At 31.7% G+C, this 22027-nt stretch overlaps 1 long non-coding RNA gene across 7 annotated transcripts in view; it reads left to right on the top strand.

Moving 5' to 3' along the window:
- Positions 1-22027, top strand: part of LOC118198859 (uncharacterized) — a 50120-nt gene that overhangs the window by 22394 nt on the left and 5699 nt on the right. For 2 of the 7 annotated variants that reach the window (XR_015042801.1, XR_015042800.1), the window contains exons 2-3: positions 15795-16048; positions 16406-20150. This is a non-coding gene — a long non-coding RNA (uncharacterized LOC118198859). Of the gene's footprint in view, positions 1-12822; positions 12944-13595; positions 13710-15794; positions 16049-16405; positions 20151-22027 lie in introns of those variants that run through there. The other 5 variants (XR_015042799.1, XR_004759859.2, XR_004759861.2 and 2 more) reach the window with 5 other exon arrangements.

The following is a 22027-nucleotide window of genomic DNA, read 5'->3' on the forward strand; positions in this document are numbered from 1 at the left end:
ATACAATAAAATAGCGTACAATGTTATAAAAATTTAATTTATCTCTCTCATTATTGTAAAAGATGTAAAATAAACAAATGCAGGAAATAGGCATCTAAACCAGGGTTGCTTAACCAGGATAGGTGACGTCATAGTATCTGGAAGGGGATGCGGTCTGCCTTTTATTTAGCTGTTATGGTGTGGTGGGGTGTATTTAATTATGGCAAAGCACACTAGGGCTATCTGCCTAAGGGGAGGGATGCCTTTCGTGGAGGACTTTCTAAGGGAAACTGGCTCGTATACACGTTACACATTTAGCTGTTATGTATTCCGTTTTAGTTTATGAATGTAAAACATAATTCTGATTAAAACAACTTCTAGAAGTTCTTGTATTTATTAGTTTTAGTTTATGAATGTATTATGGTATTTATCCGTTTTAGTTTATGAATGTAAAACATAATTCTGATTAAAACAACTTCTAGAAGTTCTGGTATTTATTAGTACTTTATACACGTTTTGTTGTTTAACGTAAAAGGCACGTTAAAAACAGTTTAAATAAATGTATACATGAATTTTTCGAGTTTCAAAAGGAGGGGGGGGCGAAAGGATTTCCTAGCAATGGAGAATGGGGTGCATGGGGCCAAATAGATAGAGAACCCATCATTTAAACCTTCAAAAAAGTTACAGTTTTTTTTAAGAAAATAACAAATTCTGAAAAGCAATTCATTTTGCTATAGAAATTAATACGTTCATCATTCATACAGCATACTAACCTCTTGCATGGCCAAATAGACTAAAACATTTGTTATACAAAAAAATACATAATGATTTTAACGAGTCCTGTTAGTGTCATTTTACGGGCCCAGCTAGCAATTAATAATAAAAGAAATTAAAATCTGTATTAATTGCCTTTAAATCACTTAGTACCTAACAGAAAGCTTAGTAACAGACAGCTTAAATTTTAAAAAAAAATTAACTATCTTAATGTCTGCCGAATGGAAACACACCAGCGCGGAGAAGCTAAAAATATACTATTTCGGGCAATGGCCACACATTTCTTTTAAATCGTCCAGTTTGTTGATTAAATATGAAACATAAATATCTAACGCTTTGTCGAATGGCAACATGTTGCTTTAAAATCTCTGAGTTTGCTAATCAACATTTCATAACGTTTGCACAAAATTTAAAATAAATTACTCGTACAAAAAGTAATTCGAAATTCAAATTTGGGCTTCGAGGTGCATATGTTCGGGTGGAAGTCTACGTGTATTCAAAATTCGGTGGCTGTAGGTGCCCCAGTTTTTTACACAGTGCGAGACATAAACAAAACATACATGCAAAAATATGTACAAATCCTTCATTATTTAATAAAAGAGATTACCCCTGTGAAATTTACAAACAGCTAAAGCTAAGACTTTCACTGGATTTAGTGTCTTTTAAATTACACAAGGCAATTCGCTAACCTTTCTAATTGAAGGTCTTCGTCAGAACGTTTAAAAATTCAGCATAGGTAGCCAAGCATTTCAATTTAAAATGTCTTTATGTCTTTCTCTAAAAACTCAGTCTCATCTAATTTCAGAACAGCTTCCTTTCTTATCCCACAGCTAAGAACCTCGGTGGTTAGATTTATTTTTTCCGTTGGTGTAACATGTTAAGTTTTCGTAAACATGTTAAGCTGAAATCAGAAGATATACGAAGTATTCAATCCCCCCCCAAAAAAAACGTGTATATTTAGATTTACTACTTTATTTAAATGAATGCTAAGAAGAGAACACATGCTTTAATTAAATTTAGATTAATCTGAATTTAGATTTACTATAGTTAAACAATTCGTTTTGCTATAGAAATGCTCTAGAAATTTTGCCATAGAAGGCTAAGAAGAAATGTGCTTTAATTAAATTTAGATTAATCTGAATTTAGATTTACTACTTTTAGTAAGTGAATGCTAAGAAGAGAAAACGTGCTTTAATTAAATTTAGATTAATCTGAATTTAGATTTAATACCTTTAGTTAATTGAATGCTAAGAAGAGAAAACGCGTTTTAATTAAATTTAGATTAATCTGAATTTATATTTACTACCGTTAGTTAATTGATGCTAAGAAGAGAAAACGCGCTTTAATTAAATTTAGATTAATCTGAATTTAGATTTACTACCTTTAGTTAATTGAATGCTAAGAAGAGAAAACGCGTTTTAATTAAATTTAGATTAATCTGAATTTATATTTACTACCGTTAGTTAATTGATGCTAAGAAGAGAAAACGCGCTTTAATTAAATTTAGATTAATCTGAATTTAGATTTACTACTTTTAATAAGTGAATGCTAAGAAGAGAAAACGTACTTTATTTAAATTTAGATTTATCTGAATTTAAATTTTCTACTTTAGTTAAGTGAATATTAAGAAAAGAAAACGTGGTTGAATTAAATTTAGATTAATCTGAATTTAGATTTATTACTTTTAGTAAGTGAATGCTAAGTAGAGAAAACGTGCTCTAATTAAGTTTAGATTAATTTGAGTTTAGCTTTATTACTTTAGTCAAGTGACTAAGAAGAGAAAACATGCTTAGATTTCGTAATATAACTAAAATTAATATGGCTAGTTAAATAGCATATTCTACTGGATTTGACTTGAAGAGTAAATTCCTATATCTAACTCTTTTACGTTATTTTGTTAATTATTCTTCAGAAATTAAGTACTAGGTGTGATAGGCATACCAGAACATTAAAAATGTACAAAGAACATTAGACCTAGAACAAAAGCTCCAACAGAATCACCGTACTCTGCATTTAGTAGCTGTGCACATATTAGAGACAAATAAAAATTAGTTGAATTTTATTCAGGTGCACATAATCTTGGTATGTGAAATCGGTATGGATGATCAGCAGTAGTAGCCCCTTATATTAGCCAGCATGTTAGATAGGAGATAATGCTTTTCATAACGTGTATGGGCTATCCTGATGATAAATATCTCACGTTTAACATAATTTTATTCCAAAAAATAAGTTGAATGATAACTACTAAAACGTCAATAAGGATGTACTTAAATCAGATTTTGAAATGAATCTGTTTTTTAATAACTTTGCAAAAGAAAGTTGAAATACTTGATTTAAGGATCAATAATGATAGACGCTAGCAGATTTATGAATTATTTTAATTCCGAACACACGAGTTTCTCTATACTTATATTTTTATTAGTATATTTTTTCTTCGGATAATAGTTTCTTATTATGAAGCATGTATAGTGTTATCAGTAAAATCACGAATAGTATTTTTATGAGATTTTACAGAGATTTAAAAAAGCAGTAATAAGTCAAGAGAAAAACTGATCGTCGATAAAATTGGTTAACCGTAATTTACACGATGTTTCTAATAAACAAATTAACAAGTAAATATGCATTTTTGAAGGTGAATAACAACTAAATATTAAAGATGACATTTAAGTACGTGTGCAACTACTTTATCACTTAAATCCAAGCATTTAAATTTTCGTTGTGTTAGACTTAGTTTATAAACTATTGCACGTCACGCTTTTGTTAAAAAATAATGCTATTTCTCACATTCTATTTTTTGTTTTTGAGGCATTGAAATATTATTAACTTCTTGATTATAATTCTTATTCTTGAAATAAGTTTCCATGATAATTCGGAATCATTTCGTAAAATAAATCATGTCGCCATTCCCAAAGTTTTAAGTAACAACTGGAGACATAAAAGATCAGAATATTCTATAATTAGAAATTATTATCATAACATTAAAGAGTTTGAGCTATTTGTCTGTTGAACTGCTATTTGATTATTTCTTTAAAATAATATATTACGATAGACATATTTAATTCATTGTTAGTAGTCAAAATTCGGCAAGTTATGTTGAAAATTTCCAAACGCTTTCACTTCTAAGATTGATTTTCGATCTATCCGATGCGATTTATTCGGTTTATCTATCCGATTCGATCTATTCGAATTTCGATCTATATGAATTTCGATCTATATGTTTAAGATAAAAATCTGCGGTGATTAGTTTCGCAACTAAACAAGGTTTGTGATAAAAATTCAACGCTTATCCAGAATCCTTTTATTTGTAAAGTTATTCGACACAGGGGTAAAAACGGATAAAAATTGAGGATGAGGCTAATATATTTTACAGCTTCATAACCAGAGCTCGTCTTAAAAACGAGCCTGTTCTTGATGCATTTGGTATAATTTCAGGAATACATTGAATGCTTATAAATGTAATATGTTGTTTTCTCAATCCCACACATGCTTTAAATATCAAATCCGAGAAGTTTTTCTATCAAATCCTAATAGATATTTTCACAAAAAGTTATTCAGAGCTCTAAGTAAATTATCACTTCCGGTTTATCAGTTTAAGCTTCACAGTGCTATAAATAGCTTCTGTAACTTAACATTTTGTAGTAAACATCCGTTTTAAAGAACTTTTGAGAGTAGAACTCTACTCGTCTTGATATTTTCGTAATTGTGTAGACATTATTATTTTATGCTAACAATTTTGAGCTTATGCTTGAACTTCCTTTTTCAGTTTTCAACAAGAAATTTATGCGAAATGAATCTTATTCTTTTTGTATATGTCGTTTTCAGTATCTTATTATTTCTGTTGTTTCTTCAAATTTTGTTAGTTCATTATCATGATTTGAAGATGGAAGTTCCATTGTTTTCTTCTTTTTTTTTTCTTTGTAACTTCGGATGATTAAAAAAAAATGTGGTGCTTAAAAATTATTTTTTACCATTTAGTGCTTTTGATTAAAATTTCGTAATTTAGAAGTTTCTTTTAGCTCAGAAGAGACATTAGTTACAAATGGGATGTTAATCTCAAAACGGCATTTTACGTTGAAACACTTAAATGCGTTGTATCACTTTTGAAATTGTTGCCACTAAATATTATCGACCTATGTTATATTTAACAAAAACATGTAATGAAGAATCTGCATGAATTATGTATGTTTTTACCTTGTGAAAAAGCAACGGTACCTAAAGCCATCAAATTTTGAATGACGTAGAGCTCCACCCGAACATGGTCACCTGGAAGCCCGAATTTTGAATTTCGAATTCGTTTTATTATTTATTTCATATTTTGTAAAACGTAAACGATTTTTTGATTAACAAACTCAACGAAGCGAACATTGGCAACACTGTACGGAATAAAACATTTTTACCTCCAGCGAGCGAGACTGTCTATCGGAAATTCTACAGGTATACTGTTTTTAAATATAATTTAGTTTTCTTTTTTGTTTTCGTTAAATTAAAAGTCTTTGTTTTCGGCACATTATTAGATTCAATATTTTTTGCTCCATTCACGTATTTTGTAAATGGATAAAGGAAAGGAAAATCATTGCATCTGAACATCAGAAAATTGTTCTTCTTGAACTGAAGTAAAGTTACATTTAATATATTTAAAATTCTCTTTGACTTAAATATTCGACTTCGTTATCACTTTTAAAATCATGGATCTACTAACAATGAATTAAATATTTACATTAAAAATCCATCATTATTAACACCTATTCTATGACTAAAAACGATCGAAATGAAAAAAACGTCAAAATTCGGCAAGTTATGTTGAACATTTCCAAACGCTTTCACTTCTAAGATTGATTATCGATCTATCCAACTCGATGTATTCGGTTTATCTATCCGAAGTTTCGATCTATATGTCTAAGATAAAAACTGCGGTGATTAGTTTGGCAACTAAACAAGGTTTGTGATAAAAATTCAACGCTAAATAAAAATATCGCTAACGAAGTGTGAGAAAGCATTTTCGAAATACAGTATTGGGATTTGAAATACAATATTGTGATATAATATTTTGCAATACAGTATTCCAAATAATGTGTGAGAAAATTTTGAAGAAACTCGACGGAAGGGGCTCAAGAATAAATTCTGGGATTTTACCTGAATAATAACCAACTGAAAAGAACTTTTGATTAGATAGAACCGAGTAATTAAAATTTTGTTGCATTATTAGCTTGTTTAGTTAATTATGTTAGTTAATAATAATTAATAATGCATAATAGTTTCAGTGAAATATTGGTTCATTCTTTAATAAAAATAAATATTTGAGAATGAGAATTTTTTAATAATATCTATAAATTCCTTTTAGTAAAACTGCCTTACTTATTTTATGAACGTAATAAAATATTTGTTGTTGAAAATCAGTAATAAAAAAATAACGGAAAAGTTACGTTCTTTGTACACTTTAAAGAAATCTGCGCGTATCAGTAAATACTGCAGTATTTCTGTTAGTATTTTGTGGGATATCTTGCAGCATTTATGACAGCTTTCAAAGTTTACAAGAGTTTACAAGTTCTTTTGTACATCTGCATCAGTGTTCGTCCATTAATCCAGCATTCCTGTTTTTAGTTTGGTTTTCTTTTTTATGTTATGTCTTCATACTCTAACTCTTAATTGTTTCCGAATGCGTTTTATACGGTTTTAATCTAGTGACTGAGGGGGTGTTTACAGAAATTGTGGACAATTATAGTCACACCAAAGGCATCCTCAACGTTAAATTTACTTTCATCTGAAAAGAAGACATGGCTTCAACACGCTTCGGGCTTATTTGCGATTTTGCAAAGGAAAGAATAAGCATTCTCTTTTTTGCAATTACAAAACTTTTTTTCGAGCAGAACGCCCATGTAATCCAGCGGATCTGAGTACTCGTCAAACAGTGTCAAGTTAAATTAAAGTAGAAACATTTAGAGTAAAATTTTGTAGAAATCTTTATAGTACTGAAAGGAGGATTTTTCACAGATTTCCTAACTATAAATGTCTGATTACGGTGAGTTAAACTTTGCCGCACTACATCTTCTTTACTTTCGATCCGATTTTCTGCTTTAAAGCGTTTTATCCCACACTGCACCGTAGCATGGGCTACATTTACTAATTTAGCGGTATCCCGGATCGTTGTTCCACCCTTAGGATGAAAAATGATAAATTTTTGAATGATATTTGTTGTTTCCTGACGACTACGAACCAGTTTTAAATCTCTACATTTAATAAAAGAAAGTGTCTGTCTGTGTGTGTGTGTCTTTCGTTCGCGCTGCGCGTAAGCTAATAGACCCACGGCTACGAAATTTGGCACATAGGTGCATCTATGTGCACCTCGAAGCGAGTTTTTCGAAATTCGAATTCGAATTGTTTTTATTTTATGTTTTGTGACGAAATCGCGTCATTTTGAGACATAATGGGCTATAGGAAAGCGAGATATTACTCTACACACTCCATTTTCACATCGTCATGAAATGTAGGCACTTAGCTATTTTACGAACTTAAAATAAATTTCGTGTTTCAATAAATCGATTAAATACGAATTTATTTAACAGAGGGAGCTTAACATCTTTTCAATGGGATTTTTTTCTAAAAACGTTTATTTTTTAAAATGTACAGTTTAGTTTTCTTTGATTTTTGGACATGTTAAACTTTCATCCTTGCGACTGCTTTTACAAAAAGAATTTTGGAAAAATAATAATATCTTGTATTTTTAAAAAATTTTTTAAATGAAGCTTCCGAGTACACTTCTCACACCTTTAAAAATGTGATTTTGGCAACAATTTTCCTTTCTTATTATTGTTGATAGATTTTTGATGAAATCGCATCATTTTGAATAGATTCATTCTTTTAGAAATATGAGTTTGGCAACAATTTTTCATCATATTTCTTATGTCATTATTTTTAAGAGATCATAATTTAATAAGATTTAATAAGATTTAAGGCATATTTCATTGTCGTTTTATATATATATATAATACCTTTCTATTGATTTTTTTTTGATAAAGTTGTTCTACAGAGTAAAATTCTGCGCAGAATTTTTGTTTTTTGAGTTTCTTTCATGTTATTTTTTGCTTATTTCACTGTTTGTAAGATACTGAAAAATTTTGCATGATTTTTTTTTCTTCAACGGAAAGTTGGTTAATTTTTTGGTTAGGATAATTAATATTTGTATTGAGGGATATTGCTTATTTCATTGTAATTTTGTTAAACGTAATAACTTTTTTTTTATGAAGTTGTTCTGCAGAGCAAAATTCTACGCAGTTTTTAAATTTAACGTTTGGTGTTCCCTTCAGCCATTTTCTGGTACATTTAAAAGCCAGGCGAAGGCTGGCAGCGAAGCTGCTAGTATTAAATAAAATATAAAAGTGAGCACGCAAAGATTAAAGCCAATAAACATCATAAAAATGTAAAAATAAATAAAAAAGGTGGCAGACGGTAAGTTTATTTATGAAATTTTACGAAAGTATTTCGCTGTACGATCACTTTTGTCGCGTGCTTTATCTATACCTCTTCAAATTTTGCAATTTTAGAAAAAGAAAATAAGTCAGTATTACGAAAAATACCTTAGTTTAATTCAAAATCGCATGGATATGATATGAAAAAATATTGGGCTTTATATTCGAATTCAGTCCCGTGCTACACAAAGCATTTTCTACAAATTCCTGAAGTTTATGAACATTTTTGGGAGCCACTGTGTATGATTACAAATATGCGTTATTTGTATTAAAATATTATATTGCATTTGTGCATACTAGATAATATTATTATTGCTTTATTATATTTGCACGTTTAAACAACTGTTGTTAGAATTGGTGTTAAATCCTATGTTTGGTCCCATTATTGTAAGATGCTCTAACACGCATTTTCTTTAGAAAAGCATTAATTTCTTGCTCCATTTCATTATTTTAGTTAATATCGTATATGCCATTGCAAACTGGTATTAAATTCTTATATTTAGTTGCATTTTTGTAGGATATTTTACATCCTGTTATTATGTACTAGAAAGCCCAGCGGTCGTACGAAATGACCGCTGTTCTAGATATTATAAATTGTAATTAAAATTATTTGTGCGAAGGTGTCTGCTAATTCAAACGGAATTACCTAGGGCAGGCGGCGAGGACGCCCCTTTGCTTGCTGCCCCACGGGTTTCCCCCTTCTACTTGCTTAATTGCTTAAAGTAGAGTGCAATAAAGGAAACCACTGGCGGTATATTTCTTAAGAGCCCACCACTAGCTCAATAAATAAAGGTGATTTAAATAATAAAATGTTAAATCACATGTCAAAGATCTCTTTGTACACAATATTTCTTGCGTAGATCTTTACATCATTTTTAAACTCGCCTTGCAGAGGAGCATCCATTATTTTTAATTTTACGTCCGTTTTTTCACGAACTCTTGAACAGGCAACATAAGGTTAACCGTGTCCAAATGCAGGCTCAGGTAAAAAAATGCCAACACGCTTAAGCGTTTGACCCTGAGACTTATGGATGGTCATAACAAAGGCAAGTTTTACAGGAAATTGTCAACGTCTCAATTGAAACGGCAACCCTGTGCCGTGGCAACTTCTCCCCAAAGGCTAGTACAAACTATCGGCGACAAACAGACACTTAAGCCGCATATATACATGGGGAACATCATCTCCTCCGAAACGGCTGGCTCCTGGGCTTACCGAAGCACGCCATTGGATTCCGCTGGTCCGTGGCACGCCATTCTGATCATTCGCGTCTTCGTGTGACTTTAATTAGCCGAGATATTAATTAAAAACTAATTTTCTCCTTACGTTTTCCCTACATTTTCCACTTTTTTCTTGGGTTTTTCCTATTAGAGGGATTTGGCTACGTGCCAAATTCTTTTTTCTCGAATATCTATGGAACGGCGCCGAGTTGAAATTCAGGACGCGTATCCTCGGATTCCAAAAAATTCTCCGAATCCATCGATACCATTTTCATCTTCGTACGACTTTAATCGGCCTAGATATTAATTGAAAACTGCGAAAACTTTAATTTCCGCGCTCATTTTTTCGAGTGGCAACATTAAACTATCGGCGACAAACACTTGATCCGTTTTGTTAGTTTGACTTGCGTTGGTAGGATAAACTAGTTTCAAACTCCTAAAAGACGTAAAGTGAATTATCGCATTGCCTGAAATTAATCACAAGGGTTTAAACAAGTTTTATTATTTAACAGACCTTAGAATATAAATGCATTTCTCGTGCTAACAGAAATCAAACAACATTTGTGGCGATGCATATAAAGTAATAGTTAATTTAAGTTTAAAACCTAGACTAATAGTCAAAGATTAATTTAAGTTTAAAACCTAGACTAATAGTCAAAGATTAATTTAAGTTTAAAACCTAGACTAATAGTCAAAGACTAGACAGTTAAATTTAAATCGAAGTTAGCTCAAAACTCTGACCTACGTAACAACTTACAAATCATCAGCAATAACGCAAAGCCGAAGAATTAAACATTTATCATAGCTGGCAGGAATTACGTAACGTGGCCACGAGGGGTAGAAACACATTTTGCCTTACAATCCAAATAACCTCACTTTACTTGTAAATGATTTCCATTTTATTGAGGAAAGAAAAGTTACAGTAAAGACTGAAATTATGACTGGATTGTTTCAAATAATAACCTTATAATATTTGCTTGTGTTTGCATTGATTACTAAGCTTCATATACGTGTTAAAACTATTATAACTTCTGCTGCTTGAGTTTATGAAGTTCGATAATGTATACAATATTTACAAAACTATTGTTAACGTTGTTATTGGTTTTATTATTATTTATCATGTCAATTTTGTTTATACCATTTTTTTTATTATTACACCTGATAATATTGTATGTTTAAGCAAAGACCGTGTGTTTAGTATTATTATTATTAATGGATAAAACATGATATCTGGTAATCAGATAATCATCGACGTGATTCTAATTTTTTTTCTATGAAGAGCCAGCTAAGAACATTTGAAACAGCTTCCGAAACGTATAAATTAAAATATCTATCATTCTAAAATCTAACTTAGTATTATTTTCAAACGTTGACTTACCCGTTATAAAAGTGTTGCTTGCAAAGAATTCATAAATTGTTATGAAGCTGTTTTCTCTTTGATGTAAATGAAATTATGCGAATTGATCTTTCATTCTGCAGACAAATTTTTTATTCATTAAAAATCACTTCAGCTGTAGATTGGTCTTGGCAATAGTTATACATTTTATGTCGTACGTGAAAATGAATTGAAAATTAGGAATTTAACCTGAAATAAATTCTAAAATGATTAAAAAATATTTTTTATGCTATTATAAAATTTAAATTTGTATTTCGAATTCAAACAGCATGTTAAAAAAAAACTTGCCTGTTCTTATCACGACGACATATTAATGAGAATGTGATTCTACTGAAAGATTTATTTTATATGAAAGACCTCAGATGTTATTCGTTAAGGATGGCAACTCATAAAATTTGCAATCAAATACATATTTCTGAGGAGCATAGTTCTACATTTACCGTTAATTAATTAACTTCACAATTAAAAATATCAAAAGTTTCATCTATTTAGAAATCACGCTTAGAACTGCATTTAAGCAAAATTATTTATAGCAACTTCTTTATTAATTCTCATGACTTTAAGAAGAAGATTAGCCCAAAAATTTCTCCTCAAAAATTTCGGCACCAATATTTTCAAAAACACTTTGTTACTTCTGGTCTTTCTGTTAATTAATTGCAGTTAAACTTTATAAAAAATATTCCATTTATTGCCATTACGTTAAGTGTTTGTTAAAATAAGTAATATGTTTAACTAACCCTACCTTATTATCATTGTCCGTTAATCCTCTTAAAAAACTTGTATTGGATACACGCCCGCTAAAGTCTACTACGTAGAGTAGAAGGAAACGTAAAAGTTACAAGATAATAAAATGAGTGAATATTTATTACTAAGATAAACATATTTCATTCTGTAATCATACTGGAGGTGAAAACGTTAAGTAAAGAGAGATTTGTGAAGTAACGGTAGAAAAAGAGCGAAATTTCTTAACTGTACTTAAGGAAAGAACTTTACATGAGTTTTAGTAGCTGGGAGAATACCTTACAGTTTTTAAATAGCTATGGTTGAATGCATAAGATTATTTTATTAAAGTTTTTTCTTTCTTTAAATCTCGTCTGAAAAGAAGAAAGGAAATTAAAGCATCATTTTATTATTGTGCAAATATATTATAATCAAATTTCAGTGATATTAGGATCAAATTTACGAGAGATAACACATATTCCATAACAAAAACCTTCAGTTCAGAAATCAAGGATCAAATATCTAATTTAAAAATTTTAGTTAATGATTTTTCTGATAATTAAGGTAAAAAATAATTTGAAGCTTTACGCATTCTGATGCAGATTTCTAAATTTCTAAAAGATACCTCTTGAACGATACAGATAAAAAAAAAAGATATAAGTTTTTGTGAAATTCACATTTTTGTTGTTATATTTGATTAGAAGAAAATGGTTTGTAATAAAATTATGACAATTTCTTTTTCGGAAGAAATTAAATTTTCAGTATTACAGAAATGTCAGTAAGGAACAACTTACTAGCGTAACTCTTGTGTTAGACAGGAGGCGTAAATATTTAAGTTTTGCATTTGTTCATTAAAAGTATTCCACTTATCATGGCGTTCTTTTAATAAGCAAATGAGAAAGTATCCTTGAAAGTCGACCTCATCTTATTTAAACCGAAGATACTGGACTGCGACTAATCAATCAAGAAATATTTAACTACGTAATTTTATGTAATATTCTGTATAATATTCAGATTTTCTAAAGGTGTAACATTAAAATTTTCACCGGTTCATACTATCCAATCTTAAGTTCGGAAACCTCAATGTATGAAATTGCCTGACGTGATTCCCTCAGCGCAAAAGTAGTCGTTCTCTGTTCGACAACGACGAGAAAGGAAAACGAATTTTGCTCATTTGCATTTCCGCGTGATACTGACGCAAGGAAGTGCAGCTATTCAAACTAAAATAAACGACATGTTGTTGTCAAATGGGAATTTTTAATCCATTTTCAGTCGTTACCAACAACTAGAGAACTACAAATAAGAAATAAAATCAAATTAGAAATCAATCGTAAATTTTCTCTCGTCGTTTTATACGAACTTGTTTCTCACGTAATTCATATTCTGAAAGGTAAGCACGTAAGTTTGCATGTTTAAATATTATAATGCTGTTCATAACTTTTAACGTAGTTTCAATGTTATTATATGAGACTTTCTTCAATTGGCTCAAAGTAGAGCTACATGGCGATTCTGAATTTGAAACAAAGACAGATTGCTTGAGCCACAACCCATCTCATATTCATTTTAAAGTAATATAAATATACATTTGGAGTAAGCAAAGATAGAAAACCAACATATTTATTATGTGAATTAATTCTCTTAAATATCATTTAATTATAAGTAAGAAACGAAAAAAGTAAATATTCTGAATTAGAGATAAAATTTTAGTTGCGATATGTATTAATATAAGCAGTGATGCTGTAAAGTCATTAGCATCACTGCTTATATTAATAAGGAGACATATAAAATATGCAGTACCCTTGCCGGAACTCGAACCTTGACCTCTCGAATACGCGCCGAGTGTGCTACTGTTACACCACAAATGCATGCTGGAAGGAGAGAGAAAATACGATGCTAACATTATACACTCTCCCTTTTAAAGGGCGAGAGGGGATTCGGGTACCCATTTGCCAAATCCTGTTGGTGACGAATTGTCGTCCACCAGCTTTTCGTTCGGGCGCCATTAAAGAATTATTAGGTTTAATTCGTTGTTTCTTTTTAAGCGGGAGACATGAAAAATGTGCAATGCCTTCCCCAGGACTCGAAGCTGGACCTCTCGAATACGCGCCGAGTGGGCTAACGTTACACCACGGAGACATGCTGGAAAGAGAGAGAAAGTAAGTTGTAATAATTCTTTAAAAATATTAAGAGCATTTTAAGCTTGACTAAAAAATCACTATTTTTATATTTAAAATTTGAAAACAAATACAGTCAATGGACAAAAGCTTTTGCCAAGAACGAGCATTACTTCTCAAGTGACATAGCTTGCAATTACTTTCAAACTTGCATGAGGTTCTGTTCACAAACATCCTGATTCCTTTGTTCGCTTTTGGTATCCCTCGCCAGATATCCTTCTTTAAAAAATAATGAATTTATATATACTAAAGGCTTAAATAAAAGAAGAAAGAATCTACCAAAATATAGAAGGATCTACTAAGATTATAAATATTATTTTGCTTTCGTGCTTAAATGCAACGAAATTCTTGCTGAAGTTATAAGGTATTTCTCCCGCCTTCTTAGCATGCCTTCGTAGTGTAGTGATATGCACGCTGGGCGCGTATTCCAGAGGTCCGTGGTTCGATTCCCGGCGAGGGCTTTGCTCATTTGTCATCACTCCTATTTTAAAACTAACCTAATGATTCTACAAAGTTATTATTGAAGTACATTCTGGAAAACCACGTTCACACATACTTGTAGAAATTGGAGCTTTCTTGTTTGCATGTAAAAGAGAGATGATGGCATTTTTTTTCTGAAAGATACTCTCAAAAACACCTTAGACCGGAATTCCAAATCTTTTATAGAAGTTTATTATATTCATTTGTGATTGTATGTCTCCCAACGATTACAAATTGTTCCAGACATCTCGGTGGTATATTCAATGCTAAAATGTATTCAGTTTTTTGCAAAATGAGCATTCGCTTCTGGTGAGTTTAAATACAGCCATGCATCTTTGATGCCAACATACGCTACACGATGATTCCTTATAACCATCCATTAACCATCCCTCTTTTTTTACTTCCTTGTACGAAGTAAAAAGGAAGTATTGTAATCGCGAAAAGTTTCAGGCAACACATTTCAACGAAAATATCCATTTTCACCGCTATCGAATGCAATTTAACGATGGTTTTGCGTGATATCTGTGCATAAGGACAGAATAAAAGACACCTTTCCTCCAAAAAAATTATAAAACTGCTTTCAAATGAATTCTGAAGAGAATTTTTCGTGGCGTCTGTACGAACGTATGTACGTACGTGCGTACGTACGTATCTCGCATAACTCAAAAACGAGTAGCCTCAGAACGTTGAAATTTTGTATATAGGACTTCTATAACATGTAGATGTGCACCTCGTATTTTGGTTGCAATCGGCCGCACCAAACGTATATAAATATATTTATATATATATATCCACTCTGTTACCTCAGTGATCTCAGTATCTTTACTTTTATATGTTTGTAAATTGTACATTGTTTGCTTTAAAAATGATTGAATTATGTTGTTTTTATCTTCCGGTTAAGGATTTTATGCCTTTCGTAATTCTGGAAGCGATATTTGTACAATTATCAACAATTTAAAAGCTGTTTAAGTGCGGTTAAGTTTTAAATAACATGGCGAACATATTTGTTTACATTTGAAACAGCAGAATTGTAGATTTGTAGATTTGTTGCCAATCTAGAGAGACTAAGCTTCGCAACACAAAAATAACGCCTTCATTTATTATTGCGAATTAAATCATGCTTAATCCTTTCTGGAATTCTTTCGAGGAAATAAGTGTTTAAGATTTGCTTCGTAATTTTTAATGCAGATATTTTGAGTTTTTATGTATTTTTGCCTTGTCGCGAAGTGAGAGCTGAATTAATTGAATGAGAAATACTAAATCGTCTGTGAAAAACTGTTTCTTTTCTGTTTTGTTTGCTTAATTTCTTTCATACATCGTTTTAGCTTTATTATAGTATTTGAATAGAACATGTGGCAACGATAATTCTTCAAATGATATAAATTTTGTGCATTCAGAGTGTCGTTATAGTAAACAAATATAGTGAATTTTAAAGAGTGCATTTATTCTTTTGTGGTTTATGCGCTGTCGACGATTAGATTTAATTCAATCCAATCAATTTAAATGAAATTCAAGAAAAAATGCGTATAATTTAATATTCCGTACAAGGAAGTCATGTGGTGTACACATCAGATTTTTTTGTTACAGGTCAAGAAATATGGAGCGTAGAGAAGAAAGAATACAGTGCTCGAAAAGAACAAGGATAAGTCGAAAAGCTGTGTCATAAAATCATCTCCTTTTCATTTATTCTTGCTTCCAAAACTCTGGAAGGATGTTTGATTTTTAACTTCTAGGGTCCAGTTTGTCCGCCCCTCCCCAAAAAAAAAAAAAAACTGGATTGACCAAACTGCTTCACCAAAATTGGATTTACTAATTGACTGGTCCAAAAGATTTAGTACAAAGTGAGTGATGTTCAGGATCTAGGAACTTTATTGTGGAAGCTAGTTGGCATCGCTATTGTTGTTGACGTTATAAATAAAAGAATTCATTTTGCATAAATAAGAATTTTCTTATCATGATTGCTTAGATTTTTTAATATTAACTGATACTTTCTTATACTTAAATTCTTTTACCATTTCTAAAGTTATATATTAAAATTTTCAGGTTATATGCGGTCTTTTTTAACACTTTAAAAAAAAATAAAGTTACTAATAACATCTTTTTGGAGATGTGATAATGCTTATCCCTGTTTTTGAATGATTCATGAATCAAATTTTACACTATTTTGTAAAATGATCCATTTTTTTTTTCCTTTTCAGAATACAGACAGCGAATCAGATGTTTGGTCCGTTGAAGTTCATTTCAGCGGAGTTGGACTGTATTGAAATTATGAAATCACCTTAATTGGTTATTTCTACCTTCTTTTAAAATCTCCCACTTGCGAGTAAATGCATTATTTGTACAGTAAAAAATGAAATGCTTATTTCTGCGAGGAAAAATTATTTCATTTATAAATTTTTATATTGCGTAGAAACGAAACCAAATGTTAGCGAGTGAAATGCTTGCAGTTAAGAATTAAGCTTGTTCTAGTACATTTGAAATTAAAAAAAATTGTTTTTGTGTACATTTGTGAAATTATAACAGGAAAGTTTTTAACAAAAAGAAATCACTGAAATCATTAAATGTATGACGTTGTTTAATGTATAAAAACTCCAAATTAAATTACACAATATTTTAGATACGATATTAATCTTCCCTTTCAGTAGAATAGTACAAACAGTTACAGAAGTATATAAGATAATACTGAACTCTAGATGGATGAAATGTATGTCATTTAAGTAATGCAAACCTGAATACCTTTGAAAGTTACAGAACTTCCATTTGTTCTGAGCAGTGTTTATTTTTTCAATCATCTTCATATATGTTTACTTGCATGTTTACTGCCACCTTCTTGGCGTGCCTTCGTGGTGTGGAGGTCTGCACACTGGGCCGGCATTCTAGAGGTTCGCGGTTCGATTCCGGGCGAAGGCGTTGCTAATTTTTCGTCTTGCTTGCTTCCAAACTATGCCTAGTGTCTCTACAAACTATTAGTGCAAACACCAACATAAATCCCTTTTCACAATGTACAGTATGTCCATAAAAGAATGTTCCAGTTATAGATTTTAATAGTGTAAACTGCAAATGTTGTAGAGTGTTGCTTCAGGATCACAACTAAAGAGTTTTAAATAGAAACGAGCAGTTTTAAATAAGCACATGCCCGAGTATTTAAACGGGTCGCGGCTTAACATCAGAACAGGAACTGGAAGTTAGACAGAGCGTGATTTCGCTTGTATAGCGCACGTTGCTATTTTGTTCTTCCTGCTGTTAATCTTAATTGCTGCTCCGCCTTCTGGCCATTTCTAGAAGTCTATCGCCAGGGTAGGTTCCTGAGTCAGTTTTAAGTAGTCCAGCACTACTCTTTGAGATTTATTGTTAAATTATTCTTAAGTTTCTACTGCAAGTAGTAGGTGTTATTGTGAGTACGAAGTACGTGCATTTTTGTTAGAGAGTTTAATCAAATAAAAGGCAGATTAAATTTTTTCCCTGTGTGCTATTTCTTCTCGCCTGGCTTATTATTAAGATTGTATCTTTGCGTGATAACTGAAAGAGTAGATCCCACAATCGATCCTTCGTTATAATGGATCCTCCATTGCTGAAAGACTTAGATCTTTCGTATTCCAAAAAACCTGTTAGGAAATAATGTTGTGAACTTCAGTTGGCAAGACGACAGTTCGGAAGATTTTTAAGAAAAGGTTTACGCCCGAGGTCATACTAGTTATAGTTGGTACATGCTTGAAAGTCAGATGACTATGGTGTGCATTTTAACTTTTCAAGTGAAGCGTTCGAGGGGGAAGATAACTTTCTTAATCGTGTGGTGTTCAGTGATGAGTTAACTTTTCATATGAGTAGGAAGGGTTAATGCCCATAATGTTAGTATATAGGGGGTCAGAACATCCTCATGATCTTGTAGAACATCAAAAAGATTCCTCAAAAATTAAACGTTTTCTGCCTTGTATACGGACTATTTGTTTCGCTGAAGCTACTGTAATAGGGTTGGCTTATCTGGATATGTTACAGAAACGGTTCTTTCCCCAGTTAGTTGAGGGGGTGACCTATAAACATTATTTCGGAACAAACTGGAGCTCCTCTCCATTGGAATCTATTTGTACGAGAGTGTAACGTCGAAGCCCGTGACTGTTGAATTGATCTTAATGGTCGAGAAGACAGAGTTCTTTTTCGCTGGTCTTCACGTTAACCTGACCTTAGGCCATGCGATTGTTTTTCCATTGGGGCTTTATAAAAGATCTTGTCTACTTTCCTCCGCTACCTAATGGTTTTCCAGAGATGAGACACAGAATTATATAACCTGGACTATAAGCTGCATGTGTGCTGTATTGCGTGATGTAATGTGCACATATTGAACGTAAATGTGCACATATTGAACACTTGTAAGAAATACCTAGGCTAGTTTACCTTCAATTGTATGCATAATTTATTGTAAATAATCTAAATTAAGCTGTTATATTGTATCATTAAAACTGGGACATTCTTTTATGGACACCCTGTATTTGCTCTAAAACAGAAGTTCATCTACGCAATTAAATTGTGTTGTAAGAGTAATATTTAAAATTTTCTGCTGGCTTAGGATTATTAATAGAATACAAATTTAATTATGATACGTTTGGGTATGAACATTCATATTTTAAAGAAGTTTTTACAAGAGCTTAAAGATACATATTTGATGCCACGAAATGCAGAAATAAGACAAAGAAATGATGATTGTTATTTCCAAAATATAATCTAGGACAAATCGAGCATTTTTTTAACAGTACGGTTTTATTTACTAGAAAAGTATTTATATGTTTCTTAAACGGGTTTTCTTTAAAGAAAGCTGAAAGCATGGTGATTAATTAACGTTACGTTTTATAAATAGATAAATAAAATCTTAAGGCTTTCAGATTTTATATATATCTGTATAAATATCTTTAAGATATCTGAAAGCTTTCAGATTTTATATTACGTCGAAAAGGGCGTTTTTAATTTACACACACATATACGTTTCGAGAGCATTTCGGCTAACGCCACTATTGGCTAAAAATATTTAAAAACAGCATATCTTTCGACAGACAGTCTAGCGCGCTGGAAAGAAAAATGTTTTGTTCAGTAGTGTTACCACTGCTCGCTTTGAAATCATTGAGTTATTTAATTAAAAAATCATTTAACTTTCCAAAATATGAAGTAGATGATAATACTTCGAAATTCAGGTTTCCACGCGTTCATATGCGGGAGTAGGACTACGTTATTCAAAATTTGATGGCTGTAAGTACTGTTTCTGTTTTTTTATAATGCGAGAAACATGCATATTAATGCAGATTCTCCATTATTTAATTTCTTTAAATAATAATACAGAGCGATAATAGTTGGTGGCAACAATGTGAAAAGTGATTCGACACAAAATTCCGTTTTGACACTAATAGCCCTTCTGGATCAACGCCTCTAAAAAGAATAGAATAGAAAGTGAAAAATGAAAGTGCATGAAAATTTTATCGAAACGTGTTATTTGTTAAAATAATTTTTCCAAACCGGAAGATATTCGGTTTAATGTTTGGTTGTTTACAATTGCTTCTATTTGCACCTTTTAAAATTAGATTAGAGATATATTCATTTACATTTTCTACAGTAAACGCATTTTAGATATAATTTGAATAAAGCAAATAGCAGGCGGCATAAAACAAGGAAAACAAAATATTAGCAGTAACATTAAGTAGCAAATGAAGCTTATTTTATCGTATTTTTTAATAATAATTATGTTTGTTCTTTTACAGCAAAACATTTGAAAGTTATTGGTTAGAAGCAGAATAACTCTCCAAGCGAAACTGATTCGTATTCACTTACACACGGAAGAAACCTTTTAATTGCCTGAAGCTACGATTGGAGCGAATAAACAGCAATCAGCGGTCGCATTGACTCGGCCACTTCCGGCCGAACAACGAGTACTCTTATCTCATATAATAAACACAGTCTGTAAGCTAATTAAACTTTTTTTTTCATTAAAAAATTTCTAATATTCAGCCATGTGATAATAAGAAGATCATTAGTAAATTACTTTATAGTGGATAAGTAATGCACTTTTGGTGCAATTAATACTGTACTTACTGTACAAGTGCGTAATTAAATGAGCGAAACAGTGATGTGTTTGTAATTCATTATTAAAGGAGGGATAAAATAGACTAGAACGCTTTAGGCTTTACGTAAATGATTATGGATATTAAAACCCTATTGTAATTACAAATTACAATCACCTCGTTGCAGAAACTCTCGATATTATAGTGCTGGAATTATATATATATATAAATTGTTTTAGTGAAATTATGAAAAATCTGAAGATGGTGAAGCTCTGCGGGAAAAATGAAGTTACAAAGAGAACTCTGTTTAACGTTGAGGTAAATAGCTCTCTCTAAACTGGGAAAATATCGTCAATCTGGCAATGTAGTGATTTTTTACATCAATCTGCGATGATCATCACATCAATCTCCCATTGATCTTTTACATCAATCTCCCATTTACTGGGGAGATATCGTCAATCTGGCAATGTAGTGATTTTTTACATCAATTTGGGATGATCATCACATCAATCTCCCATTTACTGGGGAGATATCGTCAATCTGGCAATGTACTGATTTTTTACATCAATCTGGGATGATCATCACATCAATCTCCCATTTACTGGGGAGATATCGTCAATCTGGCAATGTAGTGATTTTTTACATCAATCTGGGATGATCATCACATCAATCTCCCATTGATCTTTTACATCAATCTCCCATTTACTGGGGAGATATCGTCAATCTGGCAATGTAGTGATTTTTTACATCAATCTGGGATGATCATCACATCAATCTCCCATTGATTTTTTACATCAATCTCCCATTTACTGGGGATATATCGTCAATATGGCAATGTAATGATTTTTTTACATCACTGGGATGTAAAAAATCACTACTGGGAGATATCGTCAATCTGGCAATGTAGTGATGTTTTACATCAATCTGGGATGATCATCACATCAATCTCCCATTGATCTTTTACATCAATCTCCCATTTACTGGGGAGATATCGTCAATCTGGCAATGTAGTGATTTTTTACATTAATCTGGGATGATCATCACATCAATCTCCCATTGATTTTTTACATCAATTTCCCATTTACTGGGGATATATCGTCAATATGGCAATGTAGTGATTTTTTTACGTCACTGGGATGCAAAAAATCACTACTGGGAGATATCGTCAATCTGGCAATGTAGTGATGTTTTACATCAATCTGGGATGATCATCACATCAATCTCCCATTGATCTTTTACATCAATCTCCCATTTACTGGGGAGATATCGTCAATCTGGCAATGTAGTGATTTTTTACATCACTGGGATGTAAAAAATCACTACTGGGAGATATCGTCAATCTGGCAATGTAGTGATTTTTTACATCACTGGGATGTAAAATTCACTACTGGGAGATATCGTCAATCTGGCAATGTAGTGATTTTTTACATCAATCTGGGATGATCATCACATCAATCTCCCATTGATCTTTTACATCAATCTCCCATTTAGTGGGGATATATCGTCAATATGGCAATGTAGTGATTTTTTTACATCACTGGGATGTAAAAAATCACTACTGAGAGATATCGTCAATCTGGCAATGTAGTGATGTTTTACATCAATCTGCGATGATCATCACATCAATCTCCCATTGATCTTTTACATCAATCTCCCATTTACTGGGGAGATATCGTCAATCTGGCAATGTAGTGATTTTTTACATCAATACGTTTAGTGCCCCCTTTTTCTTTTCTGGAAAGATAAATGCAGGATATGTTGTCCTCAAATATAATG

This window comes from Stegodyphus dumicola, chromosome 8, assembly GCF_044657685.1.
Source record: "Stegodyphus dumicola isolate Sdum_Otavi_A_Nest chromosome 8, ASM4465768v1".
Taxonomy (NCBI): Eukaryota; Metazoa; Arthropoda; class Arachnida; order Araneae; family Eresidae; genus Stegodyphus; species Stegodyphus dumicola.